General features: G+C 37.0%; 1 protein-coding gene and 1 non-coding gene across 2 annotated transcripts in view; one reads left to right on the plus strand and one right to left on the minus strand.

Moving 5' to 3' along the window:
* The window catches only part of LOC128745768 (mpv17-like protein), a 61,825-nt gene that overhangs the window by 11,930 nt on the left and 32,467 nt on the right, over positions 1-17,428 (minus strand). The window lies entirely within an intron of this gene.
* On the plus strand, positions 14,429-14,510 carry Trnas-gcu (transfer RNA serine (anticodon GCU)). The gene has a single exon. It is a non-coding gene; the product is annotated as a tRNA-Ser (tRNA).

The following is a 17,428-nucleotide window of genomic DNA, read 5'->3' on the forward strand; positions in this document are numbered from 1 at the left end:
GGTTATGCTAAGCGAATATCGCATATGACGATTTCTTAGATTTAGTTATCAACAATGGCTATCATGAAGATGTAATCATATTTAATTACAGTTTTCATCGGATTATGTTTTGCAAAATGTCTTATATGACATCGTTTTAGATTTATATACAAGCAGTGATAATCATGAGATTTTAGGTACATTAAAATATGATTTGCATCAAAACACGTTCAAATCTGTTGTTATTTCTTTACAACAAAAAAAATCAGAGGGGTTGTGTACAGGACACGACCGCATATATAGGTGACGCAAGACTACGTAAGTCTCTTTGTAGTGATAGTAGCATGTATTCATGCTTGTAATAGGGTGTTTGCAGAGTGCATATGTATTGAAGAGCTGTTGGGTAGGCAAAAATGACAGCTCCATATAAACTGTAAGGGTTGGAAAGGGCGAGATTTTTTAAATAATTTAATTTCTTCATTGAAAACAGAAATTACTATTTGCGTTATATGTATCGCAAGGTAATATATCTGTTTACTAAATAACAAATAACAAACAAGCTAAAACGCGGTAGAATTGATCAAAAATGTAACTATTAACTATGTTAGCTAACTTAGCGGGATAAAACTGACCAAATATCTATAACCAGCGATTGCTTTCAGCCAAGAAAACAATAAATTATACTAAAATCAATGCTACATTCAGTTGTTTCGAACTTGGCCTATGCGGCATGCTACATCCGAAAATCGTATTTTTGGGTCACCGATTTAATGCTAATTCACTGAAATATTAGTTGCTAAATGTGAACATATATATCGGGATACATTTCTTGGTTGATTTAAACATTAATTGTTTCGAATGTATAAATAATTTTAGAAAAAATGATCATTTTATCCAACGCGTTTTTGCTGCATCGAATAGGAAAAGATGCAATGTGTGCCTAACAGACGTCTTGCATGTGTGTGTGTGTGTGTGTGTGTGTGTGTGTGTGTGTGTGTGTGTGTGTGTGTGTGTGTGTGTGTGTGTGTGTGTGTGTGTGTGTGTGTGTGTGTGTGTGTGTGTGTGTGTGTGTGTGTGTGTGTGTGTGTGTGTGTGTGTGTGTGTGTGTGTGTGTGTGTGTGTGTGTGTGTGTGTGTGTGTGTGTGTGTGTGTGTGTGTGTGTGTGTGTGTGTGTGTGTGTGTGTGTGTGTGTGTGTGTGTGTGTGTGTGTGTGTGTGTGTGTGTGTGTGTGTGTGTGTGTGTGTGTGTGTGTGTGTGTGTGTGTGTGTGTGTGTGTGTGTGTGTGTGTGTGTGTGTGTGTGTGTGTGTGTGTGTGTGTGTGTGTGTGTGTGTGTGTGTGTGTGTGTGTGTGTGTGTGTGTGTGTGTGTGTGTGTGTGTGTGTGTGTGTGTGTGTGTGTGTGTGTGTGTGTGTGTGTGTGTGTGTGTGTGTGTGTGTGTGTGTGTGTGTGTGTGTGTGTGTGTGTGTGTGTGTGTGTGTGTGTGTGTGTGTGTGTGTGTGTGTGTGTGTGTGTGTGTGTGTGTGTGTGTGTGTGTGTGTGTGTGTGTGTGTGTGTGTGTGTGTGTGTGTGTGTGTGTGTGTGTGTGTGTGTGTGTGTGTGTGTGTGTGTGTGTGTGTGTGTGTGTGTGTGTGTGTGTGTGTGTGTGTGTGTGTGTGTGTGTGTGTGTGTGTGTGTGTGTGTGTGTGTGTGTGTGTGTGTGTGTGTGTGTGTGTGTGTGTGTGTGTGTGTGTGTGTGTGTGTGTGTGTGTGTGTGTGTGTGTGTGTGTGTGTGTGTGTGTGTGTGTGTGTGTGTGTGTGTGTGTGTGTGTGTGTGTGTGTGTGTGTGTGTGTGTGTGTGTGTGTAGCAAAAGCCCTCATTCGATTCTTCAAGAATACATGCTATATGCAACATATATACATGCTGCATGCGTTGTATGTAACATTTATCAAAGTAGTAACATTGCATACGTTCAATTCTAAAAAGACTCACTACACTTCTAATGAAACGGCAAGCATGCGTATTCATACAGAGTCGTATTATAAGCGAACACTACAGCTGTGTGCTGTAGCACATTTTTCCAACACAGATATCAAATTCGCCGAGGTTTAATCGTCTCGCAGTAAAGAATTTGCGATCTGTTGGGACAACGAACTTGAGTCATTTTTTCTGTCACACTTCCCTAACACAGACATCAAATTGGACTAGGTTTAATCGCGTTCGTGAGAAATCTGTTGACAAGAGGGGGCTTGTCACTCTTTCTGGCGTACTTCCCAAGCAAGGACATCAAAATGGTCTAGGTTTAACCGCGGTGTTAAGAAATCTTGTTGAAATAAGGAAACTTCGTCACTTGTTTTGGCTTACTTCCCAAGCACAGATATCAAATTGGTATAGGTTTAGATCATCGTAAAGAATCTTCCAACCAATCACGAAGAGAGAATTCTGGTAAAACATAGGTTCATTATTTTCAATTTTTCAATAGTTCAACAAGAATCCATACTTTTCTTCATTTGGGTCAATTCTTAGAAGATTTTCCGATCGATTGGTGTAAGAATGTTGAAAATCGATCGGAAAACCGCTGGGCTATTAGCGCTCAAAACCTTTCATTTTTCGTGACGCTCGCATTTTTCGATTTTTTGGAATGACACCCTATCTCAAAACTTGCCGTAAGACGTAGTCCTACGTCAACAACAAAATAGAGAGATTTCAAGGATACGTTCTTAATGCAGATTTGTCAACCAAAAAAATTAACGGCTTCTTCGCTTTTATTTTAACTTTAAATAACTATTTATTTCTTTTGTTAAAATTGAACTTATTTTGATTGTGGCGGAATATTCAAAAAACTATTACCTGGTTTGAAAAACTTTTACAATTACCTTGTTAACTCTTTTAAAAATGTTAATAATTCAAATAAGCCCGCCTAAATATTAAGCAGCAAGCATATAATGATTAAGACATATTGACAAGACAATAAAAGATCTGTTTGAAGAAGCACTCTTTGAGGAGTTTGATTGTTTTTTGGCGTATTAAAACCACGTAACGTAACGTTTTAAAAATTAAAAATGTTAAAAATAGAAACACATAATTTTTTAGATATTACTCTGATAGGAAAGTGAACGAACGGAAATCTTAAAATTTACCAAGGAGAGTATTTCTCAGAACTGGGCAAGTCTAGATTATGATTCATTCCGCTAATCTAAATGCCTTAATATCAGTGCATCTTATGGCTTTTCAGAAGAAATACAAATGTTAAGTAGAATTGGAAAAAGACATTCAGCATTAAACTGGTACAGTAAAAAATAATGGTTGATGCTTATTGTTGTAAGCAATTTTGAGCTGTCCTATAGCATCTAAATGTTCAGCATTCTATTTTAAATAACTTTTAATTTCTTTTTAAGAGCTTCTGAAATAACAGACAATATTTTTGTACTTGAGCTTTAATAATATTATCTCCATGTAATCAAATATGAATATGCATATAACGTATTCTAATGTATATTTAGAACAATCTGTACCACGGAATGCTAACAAAGGTACTGCATATCATTCCATGAAGTCAACATTATCATTAAAATTAACGATCGAATGCAAACTTATTTACGACACAGAAATTCAGTCACAATTGCCACAAACTCGTATGTCGGATAAGAATAAATCAAATCCGTACTTACATGTTCAATGCATCAGATAAGATCTCATTGCTTATATGTACGATGACTTCGGTTTAAGATGTGCAAAAATATCATTGAGGTACTGATGTACCAGTAGCTTAAAGGTAATGAACAAATACTGCGGTGCGGGTGATTCTTGGTTCTAAACCAGGTGAGTACAACTTGTTTTAAACGATATAGACAAAAAAGTTAAGTATTGTGACAGGTCGGTAATATCCTGGAAGCTTATGAAAAAAAGCTTTCAGCAAAGCTTTTACTTTTTTGTCTCATTAACTTTCAGGGCGAATATTTGGCTATAAATAGCCTGCTCTGTATGCAATTTTTGACACTTGCCATTTACCACATGGTGGAAAGGCGAAGGGTAAAGTAGAAATATTATCGTAACTCTGTCGAAATGCAATCCAGTCAATCGCCTCAGTCGTATAAACTGTTTTGTTTTGTCGTCATTTCAATTATTCTGAAGAACTAAATCATGTATATCGCCTCCACTTTTGCATGTATATGCCGTTTCTGCGCATGATATATGATTTGATAGACCTTATATGCTGACGTTTATCTCATTTAGAATTAAGTTATACAGACCAAAATGTTTGCTGGGTGGTTCAAAGGTACAAGTACCAGCGAATCACATGCCCTGGCGGGTGTTGTGGGTTCGAATCCGGTTATAATCTCAGATTTATAGCTTGGTTCGACTCATGCACCTTCCAGCATTGGACAAAAGGTAGGAGTCAAAATGACTACTTATCAAACGTAGCTACCAATACCCCCCTCCTTTCCGCTCTTCACCTCCTTCACCAAAAATCTTCATTTCTTTCCCCTACCGTCCCTTCCTCAATTGTAGAACCATCGTTTCAAAATTATTAATGGATATTATAACCAGAACATTTGTGATGGTGGCTGAACAGTACACCAGACCAAAGCGCGAAGCAGAAAAGATTGGTTTAAAGGTAAATACCTCTAAAACAAAGTACTTGCTGGCCAGCGGAGAACCGAGGCCGAAGAACGCCGCTTGGGCAGTAGTATATTGATCGACGGCGATGAGTTCGAGGTAGTCGACGAATTTGGCTCACTGGTAACGGCGGACAATGAAACCAGCCATGAGATTCGGAAGCGTTATCAGCGGAAGTCGTGCTTATTATGGGCTTCACAAGAAATTGCGGTAGAGCAGACTTAGGCCCCACACAAAGTGCACCCCGTACAAGACGCTTATTAGAGCGGTTGTTCTCTACGGGCATGAAACATAGACAATGCTCGAGAAGGATCTGCGAATGCTAGGAGTTTTCGATCGACGAGTGCTAAGAACGATCTTTGGCGGCGTACAGGAGAACGAAGCATGGAGGAGGCGTAGGATGAACCATGAACTCGCACAGCGCTTTGGCGAACCCAGATTCAAAAGGTGGCTAAAGCTGGACGGATACGATGAACAGGGCATGTTGCAAGAATGCCGGACAACTACCCTGCAAAGAAGGTATTCGCCTTAAATCCGATAGGAACAAGACGACCAGGAGCGCAGCGACCAAGATGGTTTTTTTCACTGCGACCAGTATAGTTGATCTATTGTGATATCGCCCGGGCGTTTGCTGTATGACCTGCACTGCATTTCTTTTTGCTATAATCGCTATTGAATGAACGACATGCTTATTAAATTGTATGCGTGCTTGTGTGTATTGGGGTTTACCCTTCCTTCAAAGCTTGATCTGCTTTACCCACTTATTCCTCGCTACCAGTACTATCCCATATTATAGCCGTCCCTGGTGAGGACTCATTCGTACCCTCTGACCAGTACACTTAACTATAGGAGGGACATTTGCACTGTCAAGAGGCTTCAGAGGGTAAATATAGAATTCAGCATGAAGGAAGGGTAAATGAGGGGCCTGAGAATGAACCCACGCTAAAGTCACTTGACAAGAAATGGCTTAATTCTACTAAAATTCGAACCCACGACCACTCGCTTGTCAAAGCAGACTCGAAAACCTTGCCGTTACGGAGCCCCCCAAGATGGTTAGACCAGGTGGAGCGAGATCTGGCGTAGAGTACTCGTAAGTAAGTAAGCAAGGAATTGGGGTTGACTAAAAAAATCGACACCATTTTTATTAATTTTATCTCCAAAACAAAAATAGACGTTTCTTGATAACTTATGTAAAAAATCTCAAACTTACAGAAAAAATAGCAAAATTGGGATCTTTATGAGTATAACTTCATTAAAGCACCAAAATTCAGAGTTTTGCAGTTATGCAAGAATTAGGTTTTCAATCCAATATTTTTCGTAAAAAACTCGTTTAGGTTGCGAAACAATATTTTTTATTACAAGTTCATTAACATACCTTTCGTTTGCTTCATTTGCTATCAAAATTGTTGAAATCGTGCGAATGATTCAAAATTTTTGAATTTTTTTTTGAGAGGGTATCATGGCACTAGTGATGATTGTTGAGACCACCCTAAATCAGAAGGGGCAATCTAATGGCCAAATATGGGTCTTAAATTTTCAGTAAAGGTCAATACAATAGTGATGTACAGTGGACCCCCGTTCGTTTGAACGATTCCTCATGCAAACTAACGGGGTTGGTTTTTAATTTGAACAACTGGCAACCCTAAATATGCTGGAACTTGTGTGAACTGGTCGCCCTACTCTTTGTTATTGTTTTGGTGTTTTGATTCAGTTGAAAGTTGGAAGCAGCGAATATTTTATTCTCCGATCGAATTTCTATCATAATCGTTGGGAAAACGCAATGTGAAACAGATTAAACACGCTAGATCAGTACAAACAAATCGCGTTTATGCGCATTGTCTGCATAAGCAAATGATGTCATGTTGAGAATGACATTTGAACCATTTTTAATTTGCACGTCGTGCAAACCAACGGGGTGCAAATTAAAAAGTGTTCAGATTAAAAACGGTCAAACGAACGGGGTCCACGGTAGTAGTTTTCATACAGTTGTCAAACAACAGTAACAGTGCACGAATCGATTTGGCCATCTCCGAGAAACAGACAAATAAATACAAGCGTCACGCATATTCATACACACGAACGCACATAGACACAGGGATATTTTTATCGATGCACAGTTTTGAATATTTCTTTAATGTTAGTAAACAGTCTAGTTTTCCCTTTTATGACGAATTAAAACATGGTGCAAACTAATCAACACGTCGCATTGAACTAAATGCTTCCCTTATGGTGGAGCACATGCACAATGCAATTATCTATTTGGCATACCCTATTATGTCAAACCCCAATGCCATCAAGTAAATTCGGTTGTTATTGAAGCCAATAAAAATCGTATTTGTGCATGATTTACGGTTCGAATTAGCACAGGTTGATAAGGAGAACAACCGTACTGAGTTTTGCTTATAACCCTCCTACGGAATCATATCGGGATAATATTTCTACTTACGAGTTTGTTCGGTCCTGGTGCATGCGGTCACGTGGGAATGTGATGCTCCCATGTGCAGACGCCGAATACAGAAAACGTCGTGCTGCCAGATATCAAGCAGAAAACAAACGGCTGTGAAGCTATATTTAGGGCACGTGTCACCCCCATCAGCATGACAACCGCGGCCTGTTGAAGCAATTTTCTACCATGAAAGCCAGACTAGGTGCTGACAGATTGCTCAAGGGATAGCATTGACCTTTAATTAAGTGGCATTCAGAGCACATAGAATTATTAATTTGGTATGGAGGTTTTTCTGTTGCGCAAGATTGTTGCTGGAACCGGTAGCCAATTCCCGCTTCGGTATATAAGGTATGAATGTACGTACATATATACATCCTTTGTATATTTTGTCGTATGCCGGTTGGGGTCAAGGCAATTTCCGATATGAAACGTTTAAAACCGGAAACAAGCCCTGCAAGTTTCCTGGAACATAAATTAATAAAACTGCCAAATTTATCGTCAAGCAGAATCGAGAAAGTACTGAAACCGTTCTAATGGCGCGCCTTGCTCTGTAATTTAATTTGAAACGCAGAAACTGTCGTAAATTACGCTGTTGCTCTTTACTGCTCCCTTCTGCTGGAGAAAAATTATGTGACAATTCATCGGGACGAGGGGTGGGGGAAATCTGACATAGAATGATTTGAGAGTTAAGTTGAAAGAAAGTAATATTAATTGACAAAAGAGCAGATGGAAACAGGAAGGACAAATCTAGGTTTTGTAAATTATGCGTGTCGGAGCAATTCGAGGTAGGTAAACGGACACAAAAAGTTTAGGAGACAGCTAGGGACAATGGCAAAAGAAAAATCGATCTGATCAGAGCTTTCCTTTTACAAAGCACTTTTTGTAGCGTTTCGCATTATTGATTGAATGTGATACAGTAGTTAAACTTTCGGTCAATATGATGTTTTGATCTATTTGTGAAGAAAGGCGCCCCCTTACCGGAGTATTATTAAAATAAATAAATATAAGTTGAGCATGTTTAGTTTCTAAAAAAATTTTTGACAACTTCCTACTGAGTTTCCAACAACGTTCTGTTGCTAGCAATCAAGTCGCTGAAATGTTGTTTGACGAATTTTTTGTAACTATAAAATGTGTTGTTACAGTTTTTGTGACAACTTTTGCATAAGATTTTTTTCCATCAGTTGCAATTTGCATGATGGAATGACAAATTGTTAACAACGACAGGAAGCAAAAACAAGATAACACGTTATATTTTTTTTCAAATTTGGGCTTCATTTCTTTTGATTCTTATGTTAAATGTAAATATGGACTCTGTCCATTCCCATTGTCGATTTCGGCGGAACGTCTGCCTCATGTTTATAGCTGTGCTTTTATACTCGTGGAATAATTCGTTTGTATGGCACGCATGAAATCGATAATCTTACTGAATACCCTAAAGACTGTGGTTGATATGGAAAGCGGAGATCATATTGCGATTTATAAGAACATCTTGCCTGAGCATCAACAGAAACACTAAAACGCCTTTTTTTGGGTTTCATCCAGATTTAGGATCATTTTACGCAAAATTGTCAGTGCTGTAGTCTGTGGTGATTTTATGCATGAATACGCGCAAAGGTCTCCTAGATGGCCTCGAGGTACGACGCTGGTCTAACGAGCCAGTCATCGTATGTTCGAATCTCAGCTGGGAGCTGCTGCTGTTAGAATCATTAGGATCGTAGCACTAGCCCCGCAATTGACCTGTACTCTAACAGCTTGTTGCGAAATATGTTGAACAAAAACAGAAGGTCACGCTTCGAAAACGGAATGTAGCGTCTAGGTTTTGCTTTGCTCTTACGTGCAAAGATTTTCGTGATCATGAACGCAAGGCAATGGGTGATAAGGAACAATTCGCAAACAGAAACTTTTTTACATACTCATTTTCATGTCGACTAACGTAGGTACATAATCATAACTTACAATTATGCTTCGAGGCGTTTTATTTGGTATGGAAAGCTCTCACCCAATATTAAAAAATTCACTAGAATATTTCGGAAAAAAATCCTGAAGTAATTTAGCTTACAAGCAAGATAAAAAATTATATGAATTTTTTGCTGCATTGTCAACAAATAGTAATCATATTTTCGATCATACTTCTAGGTTGTCACATCTGAAAAACTTATAACTCAGGAACAATTCGAGGTAGAACTAGGAAATGGATGTCAGCGAGCTATTGTACAGGTAAGTTATTACAAGGTGCCTAAAACAGTATAAAATGTTACGAATATGTTACGATTACATTAAATCACTGAAGATATCAAAATTATGATGCAAAGCAATGAAATTCAACAGTTTAATTTTTAATACCAATTACACAGTTGACGAAATTGGTCTTTTTTACCCCCTTTAACTGGCAACATCCACGTACAACCGATGCTAACAACTAATAACTATTTTTTCCTGAAAGTACACTGAAGAGAAGCTCAAGTTTTGATGTTCATGCAAAAACAATTACTTAGTCAAAAAATATTTTTTCCGATACTTTGTTTAGTTTTCCAAAAAAAAATTAATCACTGAAAACTCATATTTGTGTTTAAAATTTTCGAACAAAAAAACTGGCTTAAAAAAATTAGCCGGTGTTTTAATAAAAATATGAATTGGCAAGTATACTAGCGAAGGCAAATTCAAGAAAATATTTTGCTGCGAAAAGCTTTCATACAAGACAAAATGCATCCCTTTCCCGCTCTTTTATATGCAGGATGTTGGCAACATTGTTGCACCGGAGCTCGTGTGCTCGTAAGCCGGATGAAGCAGTTATTTGAACCATAGAGAGACAAGTTTTCGGTTTACGATATCAGTTTTATTTAGTTTCCAACCGTTTTATTTTGCCTTGGAAACTTGCTATGACCGCAGGGTTCTTAAGTCGACGTTGGAAGCAACGCTGGTAATATGATATAGCTATAATGGTATTATGTTCCATTGCCTGAATAGATGTACCCCATTTTTATACTGTTTTCGCAAATTGTTGAGAAGAATAATTTAAAGATCATTTTTTTTAACATCGGAAGTCCGTTACCCGTCTTAAACGTATCTGTTTCGCTAGGATTTTCTAAATTCGCAAAATTTGGATGGGAAAGATTTAAAATCGCTGATAAATCGTACTGTAAAACGTATTTTCGTTTTACTTGGAGTTTTCCGTTTTCTGGATAGGATTGAAACGCCTAGTAGATGAACTATTTCAACTATATGTTTCAGGGTGGTTGACCCCCTTCGTCATAGCTAAACATGATCCATACTTTGTTTCAAGTTTTAAAAGGAATTGTATCTGCAACCATTCAATTTTGTGGCACGAGAAGAATTCTACACTTATTTAGATAGATATAATATTTTGGAATTTTTATACATATTTTAGTGGAACAATTTTTCATGTTCCAGCGGGCGTACGAAAACTTCACTTCGTCAGATGCAAGATTTCTTTCGTCTCTTTATCATGAATAGACAGTAATCATTTACAAACATCTTTGTATGTATTCGTTGCGTTTTATGCATGAGCTATCCAACTTCCACAAAAAGCGGAAGTAGGGTATGTTGCTGCTTCATCGTAATTGCCTATTCCCGTCCTATCCAACCCATATTATCAAAAATATCAGTATTTTTATGACACACAATGCAAAGTTAGTTATTCTCTAATATTTTAGTTTGTTGTTTAACATACGCGAACAACCAAAGTGAGCTGAGATCTATTTAATGCATTTAATGCTTTTTATCATTAAAGAAGTCCTAACAGCCAAATTTCCTACGTTTTCTCGTGTGACGAAGAAGAAAATGTCGACTAATCGTTTTAATTTCCGTCATTCATAAATGAAAATAACTCACGCAAGGCATTGTCGTTATTCTACAGCTAGGAAAACTTGCCTGATCTGCAGAAATTTTGCAGAATAACATTTGTCATGCCGTACTACACAAATACATGCGCGTTAGCTTCGTAAACATTGTTGTAATTTTTAGTTCGAACGATGAAAAATTTTGATAGACGGATTTTAAAACGTTACGACGAATTTAAGAAATAAAGTCAGTTGCGTAATTTCAATAATATGCTTTAATAATTTATTTAATTATTGTCGAGATATATGGGCTTTGCCCATCATCTAATATAGGATACAAACATAAAATATAATACCAAATACAAAATAATATAAAATGCAGAGGTTTTAGTGTACATGTAATTGACCTCTCAGAAATAGCCTAAGTTTTTCCTTAATAGTATCAGTCGACATATTTAAATTTAGTACATTTCTAAAATTGTTCATTAGCTGCATAAAGCGATAGGCTGGTTCATTGCGTGCGTAGTTAGCTCGACGGTGGTCTAGAGTGAATGGCCTTGGTCTCCTCAGAACTACTGTACTCTGGTTAGCAGTTATCCTGGATTTCAAATAATCGCTGTCGTATCGTCCTCTCTGCAAATTGAGAAAAAAGCTAACGTCCACAATCTGGTACCTATTTTCTAGAGTATCCATATTCAGCAGACAGCACAAATCTTTATATTCCGGAAGATTTCCTCTCCATCCCAAATTTCTCACAGCAAACTTAGAATTTTTTCTGTACCGTTTCCAATTTGTTCATGTATGTTGCATACATTGGCCTCCACACCACATATGCTTTAATAATTGCATTTCAGTGATTTCAAAGTTCACGAATCGGAAGGTAAGTGTTGTTTAGTCAAATCAGCACAAGAATTTTTGGAGTATTCATTAAATCAATCCAACAAATGAGGAAAATTAGAATGGCTTTACTTACTACGACGGGAATTAGAAATAAGCCCTAGTTTGAGTCACAGCTGAAAATTTTATGTGCCAACTCTGAGTGATTAGCAGATTCTCTTCGTCAAAACGTATTCAAAACAGGTAAAAATCAAGAAGGCCTCTAATTTTTGAAGCAGATAGTGAAAAATAAAAATCCATTGTCTTGCCATCGAAAACTAGCTGACCCGACAAACTTCGTATTGCCACAAATTAAACTGTGCTGTACATAAATCGTGAATCTCGGATGACCTTTGTCACAGTCTCGAGTTATGCAAGTTTTTGAGGAGTTCCGTCTTAGATGATTCATTTTGACAGTTACGTAACTATAAAAGCATGGGTAGTAATATACAAATTTTCAAGTTATTTATTTATTTACTATTTGATGGGGCTTTCAACCGTTGGTTGGTTCGCCCCAATTTTCAAGTTTTCCTCACAGTAAAATAGAAAACGGGGGAGTTGTTTGCTTAGCCAGATAAAATAAAGCGTGTAGCACTTAAATATTCGCCGTGATTGTATAATATTTCGCCGAATACCATTTTGCGGGAAACCATTTCTCGGTTGACCATAACGCAGAATACCATTTCGCGAAAAACCATTACGCGGAATGTACCATTTCACGGAAAGTCTTTTCGCGGAAAGAACCATTTCGCAGGGGTGATACTCTTCCTGCTCGCTATCGCTGTCTTAAAGATGGAAGGGGTCCTGACTCACCAAAGAAAAAATGCATGCCTCCGAAAACCCCAACATGCCAAATTTGGTTCCATTTGCTTGATTAGTTCTCGAGTTATGAGGAAATTTGTAGTTCATTTGTATAGGAGCCACAGACAGACAGACAGACAGTTCCGAAAGATATTTCTATTGTCGTTAGACTACGTCTTACTTGCATCGAGTGGACAGCTCTTGCCGGGCCTTTAAAACATAAAATAGTTGCAATCGTGGAAAAATCGTTGATTAATTATATTTGGCCAATTTCTAACGCATATATATAATATTTTCATTTCAAAAAAGGGTTTCGATTTTGGCAACAGAGAATGTGCGTATAAAAGCCCGCGAAAGCCATAGGCGCTCATGTGGGTGCTTTTGAATGTTAGGGTGGTTCTTGTTTTCAATTTAACAAAAAATCTAACATTTTTGTTTGGAAAAATAGAAGTACACGTTATTCATTAAAGTTATAGCCCTGTTAGTTTCATACTATCAGATGTGAATTTTTATGCTCTGCTGCTATAAATTATAGTTACTATATATATAGTTCGGCGGATAGAAAACCAGGCGAATTGGCATCCCTGATTTATGAAATTAAATTTGAAATTATGGTGAAATGTGCAGGTTTTTACGAAAAATAATCACTGGCGGGTGTTGAAAATGACTAGTTCTATGAAAATAAAGTGTATTTTTTTAACATTACTCCTGCATTTTGGATTTTGAAAAGCTTTTGGCTCCGCTTTTGACGTTTATTTGGCTACCGATTTTCTATCCGCCGAACTATATATATAGTAACTATACTATAAATGATGTGCATTTTTATGCTCGTAAATCTTACGTACACTACGCCCACCTGTTGAGCCTCGATTCCGTATCTGTTCGAGCCTATTGTTATGTTATTGTTATAGTATTTGTTCTAATACTTACAGAACATAGTATGTCATTGTAAAACGTGTATGTTCTCGAAAAAAAAGAGTTTTTACCGGTTTCTAAAGCGGCGAAATGAAATGTGGCAGTGCCAAAAGCTTCAATCAAATCTAATCATTTAGATGTTTACGAGTTAGCTTTATTTCTGCGCACACAGGTTGCGTGGATCGAGTACCAGATATTTTTTTTTATAAAACAACAAACAAATATCATTTTGCTGTTCGCGCATTATGTTAATTTTTCACTTTACTTTTGAGTAACCAAGAGATATTGTTTTTGCATGAGACCGCCACCGGGATAACAGAGGGAGACCGAGTCTACCTAATCACGCATGTATACGGTATCCCGACGACTGCCAACACAATACACTCGACTGGCGGCAATCTTATCAGAAGAGCAAAAGCATTTGCTTTGATGTTGTGCTATGAAATTAAACCATAATATTGTGATAGCATTAAATCACAGAGAATCCCTTTCGCATCATTCTTTGATCAATTCTCTGAACACCAATTATGCGAGGGTCCATTAATATTACTGTATTACGGTTCCAACAGTGATGCCTCCAAACGTTCCCAAGGTAACGCTTCCATTAGTTTGATGGTAATTTTTAGCGCACTTAATTTCGAATCCATTTTTATCGATATTTTGCTGCTGCAGTATGCAAACGTAATATAATGTTGAAATTTCATTGAAAGTTCAAAGTTGTTGATACGATGTCGACTTTAAACGTTGCAGTCGTGCCGGTATACGTTTTTCGCGGACGTTGACACAATGAGGAAGCGGAGAATCAATAATGAAAAGAAATGTGATAACGATATTCGTCTGGAATGGGTTTTTACATCGACTGGCTGCTTGAAGAGACGATGAACTTTGAGCTGTATTTGTTTTGATGAATGTTGTTCAACTTTTAAACACGTCATAAGTTGAACTTAGTATGATAGTAGGTCGCGGCTAATAGCTATGAAGGTGTTATGTTCAGGGCACGTGAAGTTCATAGGCGACGAGGTGGCCGAGTGGTTAAGGCGTTGGACTGCTAATCCAATGTGCTCTGCACGCGTGGGTTCGAATCCCATCCTCGTCGAGACTTCAATATATTTTTTATGTGTAGGAGAAATGACCTTTACTGCTTCAACATCAATAAAATTAAATTGTTGGTTTGCTTCATAGTTAATGATAAGTATGTATGAGTACTGAAGAAGAAGAAATACGCAATGCTTATCTCATTACGCGTAAAAGAGCATGTTTTAAAAGGCTAAAAGGCCTAGTTGCGCAATGATTTAACCAAATCGAATGATTGTTCTACTTTCCTTTACTACTCCTGCTGAGAAACTTAATGGGTTGATTTAATTTTGCGAATCCAACGAGATGTTTTTTTCACAAACAAAAAACCGCTGATTTTTATTGAATACATGCGTTATACAGAAAAGTCTTTTTACGTATTTTTTATCTCTGAAACGATGCAACTTATGGATTAAAAGAGTTAGAGCAAACGCTCCCATAAGATTTACACGGAAAAAGCAAAGTAAACTGTTTTATTCATACGGCCTAATTTCTTGAATACTCTGTAATAAACTCAACTTGACTTAATTCAAATCACTTTTCTTGTTTTTAACTAAAAGTTATGAGCAATTTGACTGCAAAGCTGATAAACAAAACTCTGCAAAGATACTCAGTCGAAAGCTACAATAAGAACTAAAAGTTATCGCATATGTATTAATTTTTCAAAAATTTATAATTTTTGTGTAAATTAGAAAATTTTAAAAGTTACGTGTGTGGCACTAAATAACGTAATGTATCGTCAAACGAGATCCAAACATTTTAAAATAATTTTCCATATAAATAAAAATATAAAAAAAATCGCTTTACGCAGTTTTATAGAAATCTTTGAACGCATTCCCCGCATAAAAAGATTGTTTGCGATTTTAGTGTGTAGAGAACTCCACGGCCGGATTCAGTACAAAAAATACACTAAAATTCTGCTTTGTTGGTACATATTACATATTACCATATTTTTCTTTTGGGAAAACCATCGTATCTGTTTTACCTTTGTCATAGTATACACTCGAGTCTTTTTTTACACGGTTTGTTTTTCTCGATTATTCAAGAACGGTGCGACTTAGGGACCATTTACAAAATACGTGACGAATGTCGGGCCTCTCCCAAATGTATTGAGAAATACGTAAATGGTCTCTAAGTTGCCCCGTTCTACATATTCGAGAAAACAAACCGTGTAAAAAAAGTACTTGAGTGTAAGGAGAAATCCTCCAAGTCCGGACATTAAGCTTTCTCAAAAACAAAGATTGATTAAAATATTTGGTAAGAATGGAACAATTACTATTGTCAATAAACTTACTAGTTGATAGATTTTATGGTGTCCCATAAAGGTAAAAAGGTAAACAAAAGGTAAACAAATGAGAACTGTCAAATAGTTCAACCTAGTGTGACTATATACAGAGTGACGACAATGTCAAAATTGGAATGATAATTATCTGTCAGTGTCATTCCAATCGAGCAGACGACCTATCCAACGCGTATGCAGGAAAGAGAAAGAAAAACCTTGGAAAAACCGCATTGCATACATTTGGGATGACTTGTCGCCACTCTGTATATAGTCACTCTAGTTCAACCATTAAAGGAGATTTTGTAATTTTTTCTAAAATCACGTTAAAACTATGATGGCGTCTTTTCTAGCCAATCACGAACCGAGGATTTCCAGTTGGACAATGCTTCATTATTTTCGATTTTTCAACAGTGCGCACTTCAAAATCAATAGTTTTCTTTATTGGGGTCGATGCGCAGAAGATTATTCGATCCATTAGCACCGACGAACCGACATGACATCCTATACATTTTCCTTAAAAAACTTGTGTCCGAAAATTTGAATCAAAATCCTTAACTAGGGTATGTTGCTACATTGTCGTAATTGCCTATTGCCGTCCTATCCAACCCAAATTATTGTTGATTTCAGATAATCGCCGCCATCACAATGTTTGTTCGATTTAATCGACGTTTTTCGGCGAAATAAGTATGAAGATTTTAATTACCAGTTAGTCCGGACGTTTCGAGCTACTACTGGTCTTCGCTCATCATCTACGGACACTAAAACACTATATTAGGCACATTTACAACATAAAACATATTACAAATTCTTAACTTACACTTTTTCGTCCATTAGGTTCTACTTCGTTTATCTTTCTCTTTGCTATGTCTTGTGCTATGACTTTCTATTTCTCTTTCCCCCAAGTTTTTTGATTACAGGGTCATATGCAGCTTTGAACGTTGCGGAATCTACTTGTCTATTCACAACATTGTTCTCACCTTTAATTTTAATGTAAAATGTTTCCGCAATTAGTCTAGTGTTATGTTCAGTTATTTTCTCTATGATTTTGGCTTCGTCAAATTTAAAAACATGACCTGTTTCAATGGTGTGTTGGGTTAAACCTGTACCACCAACTGTTTTTGCTTTGATGCTATATTTATGTTGTTCCATTCGTTTATGCAAAAATTGGCTTGTTTCTCCTACGTACGACTTTTGACACTGACCACAATTTACTTCATAAACGACGTTTGTGTTTTTATCTTTTATAATTTTGTCTTTGGTTTTTGTAAATAATACGTTTTTTACTTTGTCGGTTGGTCTGTAAGCAACATTAATCTAAAATTGTCTTAAATATCTGCCTTACTTTTCACCTAAACCGGCAACATAGGGAATTGTCACGAATTGTTGAGTTGTTTCTTTGCTTGGTACTTCTAACGTATTGTACATCCTATGTAGTCTTTGTTTTATTACCTTTTCTACGAAATAGCAGGGATAGTGATTTTTATGTAGCATTGTCTTTACTGTTTGTAATGTTTTCGGTCTAATTTCGGCATCTGTCAACTGTAAAGCCCTATCAACCAAAGCGACTGCCGTGTTTTTCTTATGACAAAAAGGACTAACAGAATTAAAGTCTAAATATCTAGTATTTGGATCTTTTGGAAACCATTCCGTTGATATTT

The sequence above is a fragment of the Sabethes cyaneus genome, chromosome 1 (genome assembly GCF_943734655.1).
Source record: "Sabethes cyaneus chromosome 1, idSabCyanKW18_F2, whole genome shotgun sequence".
Taxonomy (NCBI): Eukaryota; Metazoa; Arthropoda; class Insecta; order Diptera; family Culicidae; genus Sabethes; species Sabethes cyaneus.